Source organism: Microcebus murinus, chromosome 18 (assembly GCF_040939455.1).
Source record: "Microcebus murinus isolate Inina chromosome 18, M.murinus_Inina_mat1.0, whole genome shotgun sequence".
NCBI lineage: Eukaryota > Metazoa > Chordata > Mammalia > Primates > Cheirogaleidae > Microcebus > Microcebus murinus.
The window spans coordinates 53,176,707-53,188,430 of NC_134121.1; positions in this window are offsets into that span (position 1 = coordinate 53,176,707).

Here is an 11,724-nt window from a genome sequence, read left to right on the forward strand (position 1 = left end):
CCTTGTCTTGAGGTCAGCTGAATGAAATATTAGGCATGTGTGGCTCTCTTCAGGTCCCTCGGGGAGAAATCTAGAACAAGGTGCTCAGTTCCCTCTTTACACTTTCCATCTGGCGGGGATTTCTGAAAAACAACTCAAGAACATATGTTAAGATGTTATCTTTTAGTTTCCATAGGGAACTAGATACCTCTTGACTCTAGCTTGGTTGGGGACTGTTGTTATTACTATCCTGTGTTTATCAGGTTGCTCACCTACTTTTCAAGGCTCGCTAGGTATGCAGAATTCCCCTCAAGATTTTTCCTTTATTTTCATGCTTGGGTAGGGGCCCCTGGCTGGCCCCTAAGAGGGGTCCTTGCTTTTTCTCATTGTTTTTTGTTTGATCAATAATAGCCATCTTGATAGGTATGACATGATCTCTCACTGTGGTTTTGATTTGTGTTTTTTTATATATCTGTTGGCCACTTGTCTGTCTTCAGAGAAATGTTTATTCAAGCCCTTAGTCCATTTAAAAAATCCGGTTATTAGAGTTTTTTTTAAAGTATTGAATTGTAGGAGTTACATATATGACATTTTGGTGATTAACCAATTATGAGATATATGGTTTGCAAATATTTTCTTCCATTCTGTAGGTTGCCTTTTCACTCTGTGGATGGTTTCCTTTGTTGAAATGCAAACTTGAAGTTGGAGAACAAATGAACTTTGTTGCTATGGCCATGCTATAGAGAAATGATAGGAGGTTGTTGAAAAGAAAAGAAAATTTCCAAGCAGATGGGCAGAGGAGGAAATAGAGTTTGTAAATGATGTGCACTGAGGTCTCAGAATTTCTTTGGACTTTGCTGAAAAATGTTTAATTATTAATTTTCTTCCATACTCCTGATTCTTTCATAATTATGCACATTTTTTTTTGGTTAGGTACATGGAAATAACAGTAGGTGAGCTCTCCTATTTTAGCAAAAATTATCTTGATATTCAAAGAACTGGTATGTCCCCAACTGATTTTAATCCTAAGAACCAATTTCTTTGGAATATAATCATTTATTCAATGGTGCAAATTTGATACTTTAACACTAAAGAGAGCAGAGCTGGTAAGGAGTTTGTTGAAAGGGAAATCATGAAAATTTGGTGTTGAAAAAAATATATTTTATGTATGTGTGTGTATATATATGTAAAAATATTTTTTTGCTAGATTTTCTCCCACTGATTCTATCAGTATGTAACCTGAGACATTTATTGAGATCTTAGCAATCTTCAGGCTTTTCCCTTTGGTGACCTGGTGATCCCCTTATTTTAAGTCAACTGATGTTCAAAGAGTACATGAACCCCCGAAAGAAAGTATCACAGCATCATTTTTTTTATTCCCTAACCTCCTTGCCTTCCTTGATTTGTTTACACTCTTCTGATTACTGCCAGTTGATTGTCCAACTACTTCTCCCTGATAACTAGTCCTGTTGTAACGATTATGAAGAGAACAGAAAAGTGAAACACACTGTACTCAGTTCTGTCTACATTCAGAACTATAATCTTGCGGCTGCCTTTGGAGACTATAGTAGAAGAACAAGATGCACTTTTATCTAAATTTGGCAGAGGACTAATGTTTGGATGGGAAAATATGTTCAATTTTAACTGAGAGGCACATTTCACATTTTTTTGCTCATTTAAAGTTGAAGAATGGGTAGTTGATGAGGTGTAGAAAAACAGTTAACTTCACATTCAATCACCACTTTACATTGTTAATCAGACTCAATAACTATAACAATTAACAAAAATGAAGCATATGTAAGAATCATCCATTGCTGTGTTGGGAATTTGGAAATATACTTCATGAATCAATAGAGGTGAGTTAGGTATCTATTGAATATTTAAGCAAAGCTTTCATAATGGTATCTGAGTTTAGTGACTCAATGAAATCAAGTTAGGCATTTATTTTATTTTTTAAGGAGAATTGATTTTACAGCTGGAATGCTGTCTTTATCTATGGTTTTGTTGTGACATTTCTAAGACACAGCCAGTAATCTTATATATTTTCTCACTTTTCCTTCTAAGTCTCAGTTAATTTACTGATGCTTATAAGAAACTAGATTGACATGAAACAATAAAGAATAGATGGCATGTGTCCTGGGAAAATTGACCTTAGATACGTTCTGAACCCTTTTTATGCCTTGAACTAGCATCAGAGTCTTTATTTAAGGGATCCTTTACAATATTTAAAGCATATCTACTACTTATCTACTACTTATGATAAGATGTGTTCATTCATAGAAACATTGGAAATGCTGGTGTCTTCATCCAATTAAGGCTGATTGACATTAGGCTTCTGATGTAAAAATGTTGTTGTGCTGCCTGGGATATTTCCTTCACATACTCTTTATGAAGTCATTGTTTCCAAGAAATATCTCCTTTTATGATCCTCAGTCTGCCTTCTCATCTGGTTGCCATAGATAAAGCCTACATAATATACATGGACGGTGACTATCCCATTTGCCCACAGTGCCTAACCCATCTCTCAGGCACTTGTTCAAAGGCACGATGCCCTAACCCAGAGACACTCATGACAGAAACAAATCCATGGTATGCTTTCAATCATTTCCAAATGTGCATAATCAGAGTGGGATAAAGGAGTGGAGAAGAGAGATACATTTAAAATTCCTTATCTCTTTGAAGACTAATGCCTAAAGATGTTTCCATAAAGATATGGGCATTCCTCCAGGGACTTGTGGAATAACTTTGCACTTTGTTGAAATGAAAGAGAGAACAGTAGCCCGACCCGAGTATGTTCTGACTACAGATATCTTACCAAGTGAGTGAACCCTATTGACTTCGGAGGATCTGCAAGTCAGAGGTGGGGATATGGTATGGACCTGTCCAACTCTCTTTTGAAATCACTGTATATCAAAATAAGTTATTAAAAAGCTAATTTAATGCACATAGAACTTTTATTTTCTAGTACATTTGAAAAAAATTCCATTGTCTCCTTTATTTATTTACATGTGATAGTTTAATCCCAATATTTTTATAGTAGCTGTCTTCTGTAAGTACCTCCATCTGGGTTCTATATGGTGAGTGGATGTGTAGTCTCCTTGTTGAACTGTTTAGAGACAATAGATATTTAAGGCAGCAAGATCATTTGCATGTTTTTCTATATGCAATACATCAACACTCTTCAAATTTCTGTAAATTCAATTTAATCCACATGAATTTTGGAGGGGAAAAATGTCAATTTATTCTTAAAGTAGCAATTTTCTTGATTCTGCTGGCAGTATAACCCATTGTAAGTCTTTGCTTTTTTTGTTGTTTTTGTTTTTGTGTTTTGACACAGGGTCTCACTCAGTCACCCTGGGTAGAGTGCAGTGGCATCATCATAGCCCACTGCAACCTCAACCTCCTGGGATCAAACAATCCCTCTGCCTCAGCCTCCTGAGTAGCTGGGACTACAAGCATGCACTATAATGCCTGGCTAATTTTTCTATTTTTAGTGGAGACGTGCAGACAGTCTCCCTCTTGCTCAGGCTGGTCTCAAACTCTTGACCTCAAGCGATCCTCCCCCTCAGCCTTCCAAAATGCTAGGATTACAAGCGTGAGGCACCACCCCTGGAGCATTGTAGGTCATTGAATCTCACAGGCAATCAAGGTCCCTGGGCACTTTAACACGAAATAGCTAATACTATTAAAAGTATCACATTAAGCTTTCACAACAGTTTTTTTTTTACATGGGAATATTTAAGGAATTCTGAAGCAATGTCAACAGGTTTGAGCAAACTGGTAAAGACATTTTCTATTATTTATTTTAAAAGTGGTTCAAGAACTGGACTGCGTTATGGCCCTGAAGCATCCCCTCAGCCACGGACACCAAAATAGCCACATGACTCCTTTTTATCTGCTGCTACTTAAAAATCAAGCTCTGAATCATTTGTGGGAATCTGAACTTTCCCTGGGAGTCCAGCAGCATCTCATTTCTGTATATGGGTAAATTAAAAAGGATAATTAGATTCAGTTCTTATTTCATCTCATTTCCTTATTTTCCACATTTCCTAAACTTCAGCAATCAAAATACCATACTTCTGAATCCATTTATGTTTTGTTTCCATCTTCTTCCATGGCCGGGATGGTCGGGTACGTATTTTCCCTTTAAGAGACTTTCACAACATTTTTTCCATGCCCAGGAACTGCTGGATTTTTAGGATGGCAGCCTTCCCACTCTGTGCCATGGCGGCTGCTCCATACGGAAGAGGCCGTGCGGTCTGGCTCAGCAGCAGAGGCCTGTCATTCCAGGCCCCCCCCCCCCACTAACCTTTGAGCATATGCGGAAAGCAAAATCAGTACATAACTTTTTCTCTGCCTCATTTGCTAATCAGCTTCCTGCTTTTCATGCATTGCAGGCAACCAAAGTCACAGACAAATCTCAATGCCACAGAGTTAACAGTTACTTTATAGAAAATACTGATTTTTATCCAGTAGAGTGCTATCCCCAACCATATTCTCTTCCCCTGTAAGGTATTATCTGAAACCACCTAGGATAGTAACTGGAACCTAAATTTAGAGGTAATCAACATTATTGAATATCTATGGACTTATTGGGTGACATTTTTCTGAATAATTTATATCATGTGTTGAGTGAACCATTTTTTCTTATATATACGTATTTTTCCATTTATATAACCAAATGTTGCATCTTGGAAATCCTGATGACTTCACATATTCACTCCTACATTTTTGGTTTTGTATCACCGAGACCTGTGGTGACTTACCTCTATTGGTCATTTCATTATTTTATTTTTTTTTTTTTGAGACAGAGTCTCGCTTTGTTGCCCAGGCTAGAGTGAGTGCCGTGGCGTCAGCCTAGCTCACAGCAACCTCAAACTCCTGGGCTCGAGTGATCCTTCTGCCTCAGCCTCCCGGGTAGCTGGGACTACAGGCATGCGCCACCATGCCCGGCTAATTTTTTTTTTTTTATATATATATCAGTTGGCCAATTAATTTCTTTCTATTTATAGTAGAGACGGGGTCTCGCTCTTGCTCAGGCTGGTTTTGAACTCCTGACCTTGAGCAATCCGCCCGCCTCGGCCTCCCAAGAGCTAGGATTACAGGCGTGAGCCACAGCGACCGGCCCATTTCATTATTTTATGCACATGTTTTGTTTACCTTAATGAATTGCAAGGATTCTGTCTAATTACCACTATATCCCATCCTCTGCCCAGGGGCACTGGTAATAATCGCTGACATGTATTAAGCAGCCTCTGTGGAGCAGGTTTATATCAGTGATCACATTGATCCTCATGTGAACCCTAATGGGACAACATTATTGTCTTCATTTCCCTGATGCAAAAGTGGAAGCTTAGGGAGTTTAGGAAACTTCTCTGAAGTGACACAGCTAGCCAGGGTGGAGTGAGTACTGATTCGAGGGAATTTGGCTGCCGTGCCTTTGCCATTAACCTTTGCACTACATTGCCCCAGATAGAATCCTCGGCACACATCATACAGAACCGAGTTCCTGACCTTCAGTGTCTTTCCTTGTCATATTACTCATTCAACTGCAGGGGTTGTGCAGAGAAGGCTGGGGACAGGGCCTTCTTGGGTCTGCCCTGATGCACATGTTGAGGACTTGGAAAGGCTGAAGGTCTACTGGCCTCTATTTCTGATAGGGACCTCAACTTCCAGAAAACCCCCACAGCAAACCGCAGCCTTGAAGGTGCCACCACAGAAGACTCTAGTGGGGAGTTAGTCTTCAGACTTGATATTTTCAGTTGTCATTAAAGCTGCTTTTTTCCTTTGGGCTTCTCAGTACATGCTTTTAGCATTTTCTTTTCATTAAAAATCATTTTTTTTATCTCTATCTCTTTTTTTATTAATTAGGAAGGAGGGAATAGACATGAGGGTGACAGCTATGAGGAGAGCCCCTGCCTTCACGCCTCTTTCCCCTCCTCCCCACCAGTCACCGCACATGGGTGTACAGGTGACTTTGTTTTTCTTATAACCTTCTGGAGGGTGGGGATTGTGTTTGGTCATAAAGTCCCTTTTAAGGCCACTTATAATAAGTCTCTAAATTGAGTCCTAAACAAATCAGCAGATAAGGAAAGACTCATAGGTTTGCTAAAAATTAAAATAAAAAAAAAATGTGAGGGGGAGGGCAACTAAGTTTGTGGCTTGACTACCCAAAATACTTTCCTTTTCTGCCCAGAGTATTTGACTCCAGAAATATTGATCTCCTTAAACTGTGTCACTTTTTTTTTCTCTTATGACCAACATAGTATCTTTATGAGGAAATACATGATCTAAAATTCTTGAATTTTTAGTTCATATTTTAGGTCATCTTCTCCTCACTGTCTTTTGCTACAGAACTTGGGATGTCATTCCCGGCATGGCTCACTCACTCATTCTCCATTTGTAGCTCCCCAAAATGTCCTGGCAATTCCCCTTCCAAAATCTATCTCAAATCTGTCTACTTCTTCCTAAGCCGACTTCTGTTCCACTGATTCAACATCTCTAACTTGGACTTCTGAAAACTCTCCTAGTTCCTAGGTTCTACTTCTGCTCCTCTATACTTAATTTTGCACTCAATTAGCCGGCTAAGTAAGATTTTTAAATGCAGTGATAATATTATAGTTATATACTTTCTTGCTTTAATCTCTTTAGTAGTTTATTATCTTCATAAAAATCCCCACTCCTTTATGTGGTCTACGAGTTTCCACATGACCTATGTTTCTTTTATCTTCCTGTCCCCATATCTTCCTGTCCCCATTCTTAGATGTGCTCCAACAATCCTAGATTTCAAATTTCCAAGCTCTTCCTACCTTGGGACTTCTGCACACACTTTACCTCCAACACCTCTACTACCCGGTTCAAATGCCTACTGCCGAGAGGCATTCCTTAATCTCTAATGGAACTAAGCGTCTTCGCTACAATCTTTAATTTCATCTGAACAAGTTCTAAGTACTCACCACAATGTGTAGTTATACATTACAGTGGACACTGCACAGATCCTCCCTTCAAGACCAAAGCACTCTTTCCACTAGCTGCGGGAGGTGTTGCCCAAGGCTGGCTGCCAGCTTAGTTATTCTCCAGGGACTGTCCTCAGTATAAGAAAATGACCTCGCCACAGCTTATGCCCACTCCCTGTGGTTGAAGTAAGAGTACAAAGACCTGGCCCCCTGGCTCGATGAGATTCACTCTCAAAGCCCTCCAAGTCCCACCACTTCCCACTGGGTTGGTGGAGGCCCCTTGTGCATTGCATCACGGTTAAACTCCTCCCTCTCCCCAATCCTGCTTTCCTCGCTCCCCAACAAACTGGCTACATACAAAACTCAGAATCTCAACATCTATTTCCTCGGGAACCTGACCTGTGGCCTTTGGTATTAGAAGTTTCACTGAAAGTGGTCCAAGGACGCAGACTTTGATGGAACATCCGTGAAAGGGAATGTCCTTAATGAAACACTTTTTTAGTCATTTCAGATGTTGGAGGAAGGTAGTAATTTTAAGTACTGTGGAATTGAATATCTATTTCTGGGAGCCATCAATTTATTGGAGAAAGACAAAAAGGCTGCAGATAATTATTCACCAGTATAAGGTAAAACATGAAAGCCAGGCAGTCTCAGTAACAACCTATAAAATCTCCAGCAGCCAGTGGACAGATAAAGCTGAATACCAGACGTAGAATTTAATTTTAAGAGTAGCTAAGTGCCAGTGAAGGTTGAATTCTTAATCTCGACAGGTTTACTATGCCAAACTCAGGACTCCTGGTTGGGAAAGAGTGGGGACCTGAATCTTGGGTCAGTTATATTGGGGCTGATGCACCCAAAAGTCTTTAATCTCCTTAGACCCTCTAGGCCTGTAAAGGAGCCAACTTTTTACATGTAAGATCCATCTGCATTTGAAAACTATGGCCCCCTCCACCATCCCTGTTGCTTACCAACATGGTAATTCAAATTGAATCATAGTTATAATGTTAAGTGTAAAACTATAAAACTCTTTTGAAGACATAGGAGATAATATGTGTAATAGGCAAAGAGAATAACCCTTTTTTTAAAAAGTTGATACATAGATGACCTCAAAATAAAAAAATATACTATATAAAGGACACTGTTAAGAAAATAAAAAATACAAGCCACAGACTGGGAGATAATATTTTCAAATCCTATGTCAGACAAAGGAATTGTATTCAGAATATATAAAGAACTCTCATAAACTCAGTGATAAGAAAACAAAAAACTCAAATAAAAATGGACAAAGACCTCTAAAGAAGATCTATGAATGGCAAACAAGCAAATGAAAAGATGCTTAACACCACTCTGATTAGGAAAATGTAAATTAAAACCACAATGAGATACCATTACACACCTATTAGAATGGTAAAGTGAAAATGCGGAGTGACAATACCACGTGCTCTCATTTATTGTGGGTGGAATACAAAAAAAAAAAAAGTACTGAAACATGCTGCAAAAGTTTTCAGCAGCCTTTATCGCCTCTTTGGCTTGCATAAAGCAAGCTGCCTTGTCAGAGAGGCCCACGTGGCAAGGAACTGAGGGCAGTGTCAGACCAACAGCCAAATAAGAATGGACACCCTCAATCCTAAAGCCACGTGGAACAGAATCCTACAGAAGACCTTGGGCTTGAATCCTTCCCTGGACCAGCTGAGACCTTGTTTATGTCCTGTGAGAGATCCAGAAGTAGACTATCCCATGCCTAGATTCCTGACTCAAAGAAACCATCAGATAATAAACGTGGATTGTTTTAAGCTGCTGAGTTTGTGGGTCATTGCTTCTATAGCAATAGGCAAAGACTAGATTACCCTGGAAAAATTTTAAAAAATATATTCACATAAAAATCAGCACATAGATGTGTATAGACATTCTGTTTGTGATTTCCCCAAACTGGAAGCAACCCAAATGCCCTCCAGCAGATGGACTGGTAAAGTATGACGCCATCTACACAGCAGAACGCTTCTCAGCAATGAAAAGGAGTGAATCCTGGATACACACAACAATTTAGATTAATCCCAAATGCATTATATTAAGTGAAAGAATCTAGTCTCAAAAAAAAATTACCTGTGAATGATTATTTTTATGTGGTATTCTAGAACAAGCAAGAGATAGAACAGATCAGTGGTTGCCAGAGATTAGGTGCTGGGTTGTGTGGGTGTGTATTAGGGAGACTGGAATAAAAGGGACAGAGCAGGGAATTTATTAGAGTATTGAAATTTTGTTTCCTATTTGTGGTGATAGTTATAACAATCTAGGTGTGTGTAAAAACTCAGAATTGTACACCAGAAGCAGTAAATTTCACCATATATAAATGCAAAAGGATGCTCTTGCATTCCAGAGGGAATGACAGAAATGAATGCCATCTTTAAAGACTTAAAAGATGCAGGGTTGGAAATCCCCATCATATCTCCATTTAATCCACCATTCTAGGCCTTTCCCAAAGTAGAATGATCCTGGTGAATGACAATGGAATATCACAGACTCATTCAAACAGCAGCCACTATTTCAGCTGTGGTGCCAGATATGGTATCTTTGGTAGAGCATATTAACATGGGGCTCAGGTGCATATTAATAGTATCTGACCATCGATTTTATTAACTAATGCATTTTTCCATGCCTCTCAAGAAGCGCAACCAAAACTTGTACACAATAAGATGTGCGTGTGATAGAAAACAGTACATGTATATAGTCTTGCCCCAATGCCTTATTAATTTTCCATCCCTGATCAAAATAAAGCCTGAAGGGATGTGGATCACCCCTGGACATTTGTAAAAACAGCATCACACTGGTCAACGATATGGATGATATTGTATTATTGGAGGGGAGGAACATGAAGTGGATAATATATTAGAAGTCATAAGATATATGCACTCAGAAGGGTGGTGGTAGATAAACCCCATGAAGATTCAGGAGCCCATTATTCCATTAGCCTTTCCAGGAGTCCATGGGCCCGGGGAATGCAGGACAACTTTCCGAAGTACCCCCAGCACTAAGGAGAAGGCACCCTGGGGAAGCCTGTTTGGGTTCCGGCATCCACAAGTTTGTAGAATACTATTAAATACATTTCTGTTGTTCTTCCTGTTTTCATTTCTGTATTTCAAAGATAGATTGTTGCCCTTCAGAACCTAAAAAACGTTGAAATAACATAATAATATTAATAATAAAAAATAGCATTTCATACCAGGATTTCCAATATGTCCTGCCTTTGTTGGTGGTCGGCAGAAGGAAGTGAAGCCCTATTTCCTTAGCCCCAGAGGATATTGGCAATGGGCCATTGTAACCACAGGGAAAATAGGATTTACAACAGCACTAAAGGCTAAAAGTATAATCCCTTTCCTAACAGCTTGTTCTATGCAATGCTTTTCATCTGGAGCTACCATTCATAGGATCACATGGACTATTCTGGTGTCGCAATCATCAAAGATACTTCCAAAACATTTTAGCAAACAAAATTCTAATTTCCTAATATGAAAACAATAGTGGTGTTTGATAAGCTTTATTGGATATTTTCTGGGAGAAATACAGGATGCATTTACATCTTAAACCTTAAGCTTTTATGTTGTCTTTGCTAGGTTATGGGGTCCTCTGAAGGTCTGACTTGTAACCGCTTTCTAAAAATATGTTCATAAGCACATTTGCCCCAGTTTTGCCTAGAGCTTTAGGTAATTAACAGAACTCCTGAAGACCCCAGGGGTTTATAGACTCCTGTGACTAAGCAACATTGCCTTCAACAATGTTTTTCCAGGCCATTTATCTAGTTGATGTCTAAGCCAGCAACACTGATACAATGATCTGAAAATGAGTCTACAGTGTGGCTTTGCAGCTATTAAGGCCGTGGAAATGCTAGTGAGCGGTAGAGACACCCTCCCCTGGAGATGCCTGCACTCACCGGCTCTTTGTTTTGTTACACTGAGCTGCTGTGCAGGTCCTGTCGGTTCAAAAGTCAAAGTCTGTGTTCATCCTGCATTAACTGTAATTTCAGTGGGGCAAACAAGTGACATTAAAACTTTGAGTTATTGCTTAAACGTCTACTTACCGCCATCCTTGTAAGTTCAAGTCAGTATGTATTGTATTACTTTGACTCGGTAGATACACTTGATGTATATGCTCATTTATAAATAAGTTTCTCCCGAAATTATGGTATGATGAAATTACTAATAATGATATTTAAAATAATAATGGCTAATAAATAATGAATGCTTGCTGTATGCAAGCACTGTGCCCAATGCTTTGCAGGCATGATCTCAATACAGCTTTACAATAATTTGATAAGGAGGTAAAATTATCCACATCTAACAGATGAGAAAACAGAAGCTTAGGGAGGTGAAGTGACTTGGCCTACATCCTGTATCTAGAAAAAGACAAGGCTGGGATTTCGCCTCAAGTCTTTCCAACTCCTAAAGCTTTGCATTTAATTGCTATGGTAATATTAATGTCTCTCTAATAGGAAAAAAAAAGAGTAAACTTAAAAATATATTATTCCTTATTTTCTATGCTTTTCTTCATGCAAGATGATTATCTTCATGAAGAGTTACTTGTTAATGTAATTCAGCATAACTTATATATACAATCAGATACAGTATATAATGATGTACACAATCAAATGTATCCCTGTTAAGTGTTCAGTTCCACTTGACACGTGTATATACCTGTGTACTCACCTTCTAAATCAAGACACAGAACATTTCTGTCACTACAAATAGTTTTTCTGTGCCTCTTTGCAATTAGTTCCCCACCCTAAATCAGTAAC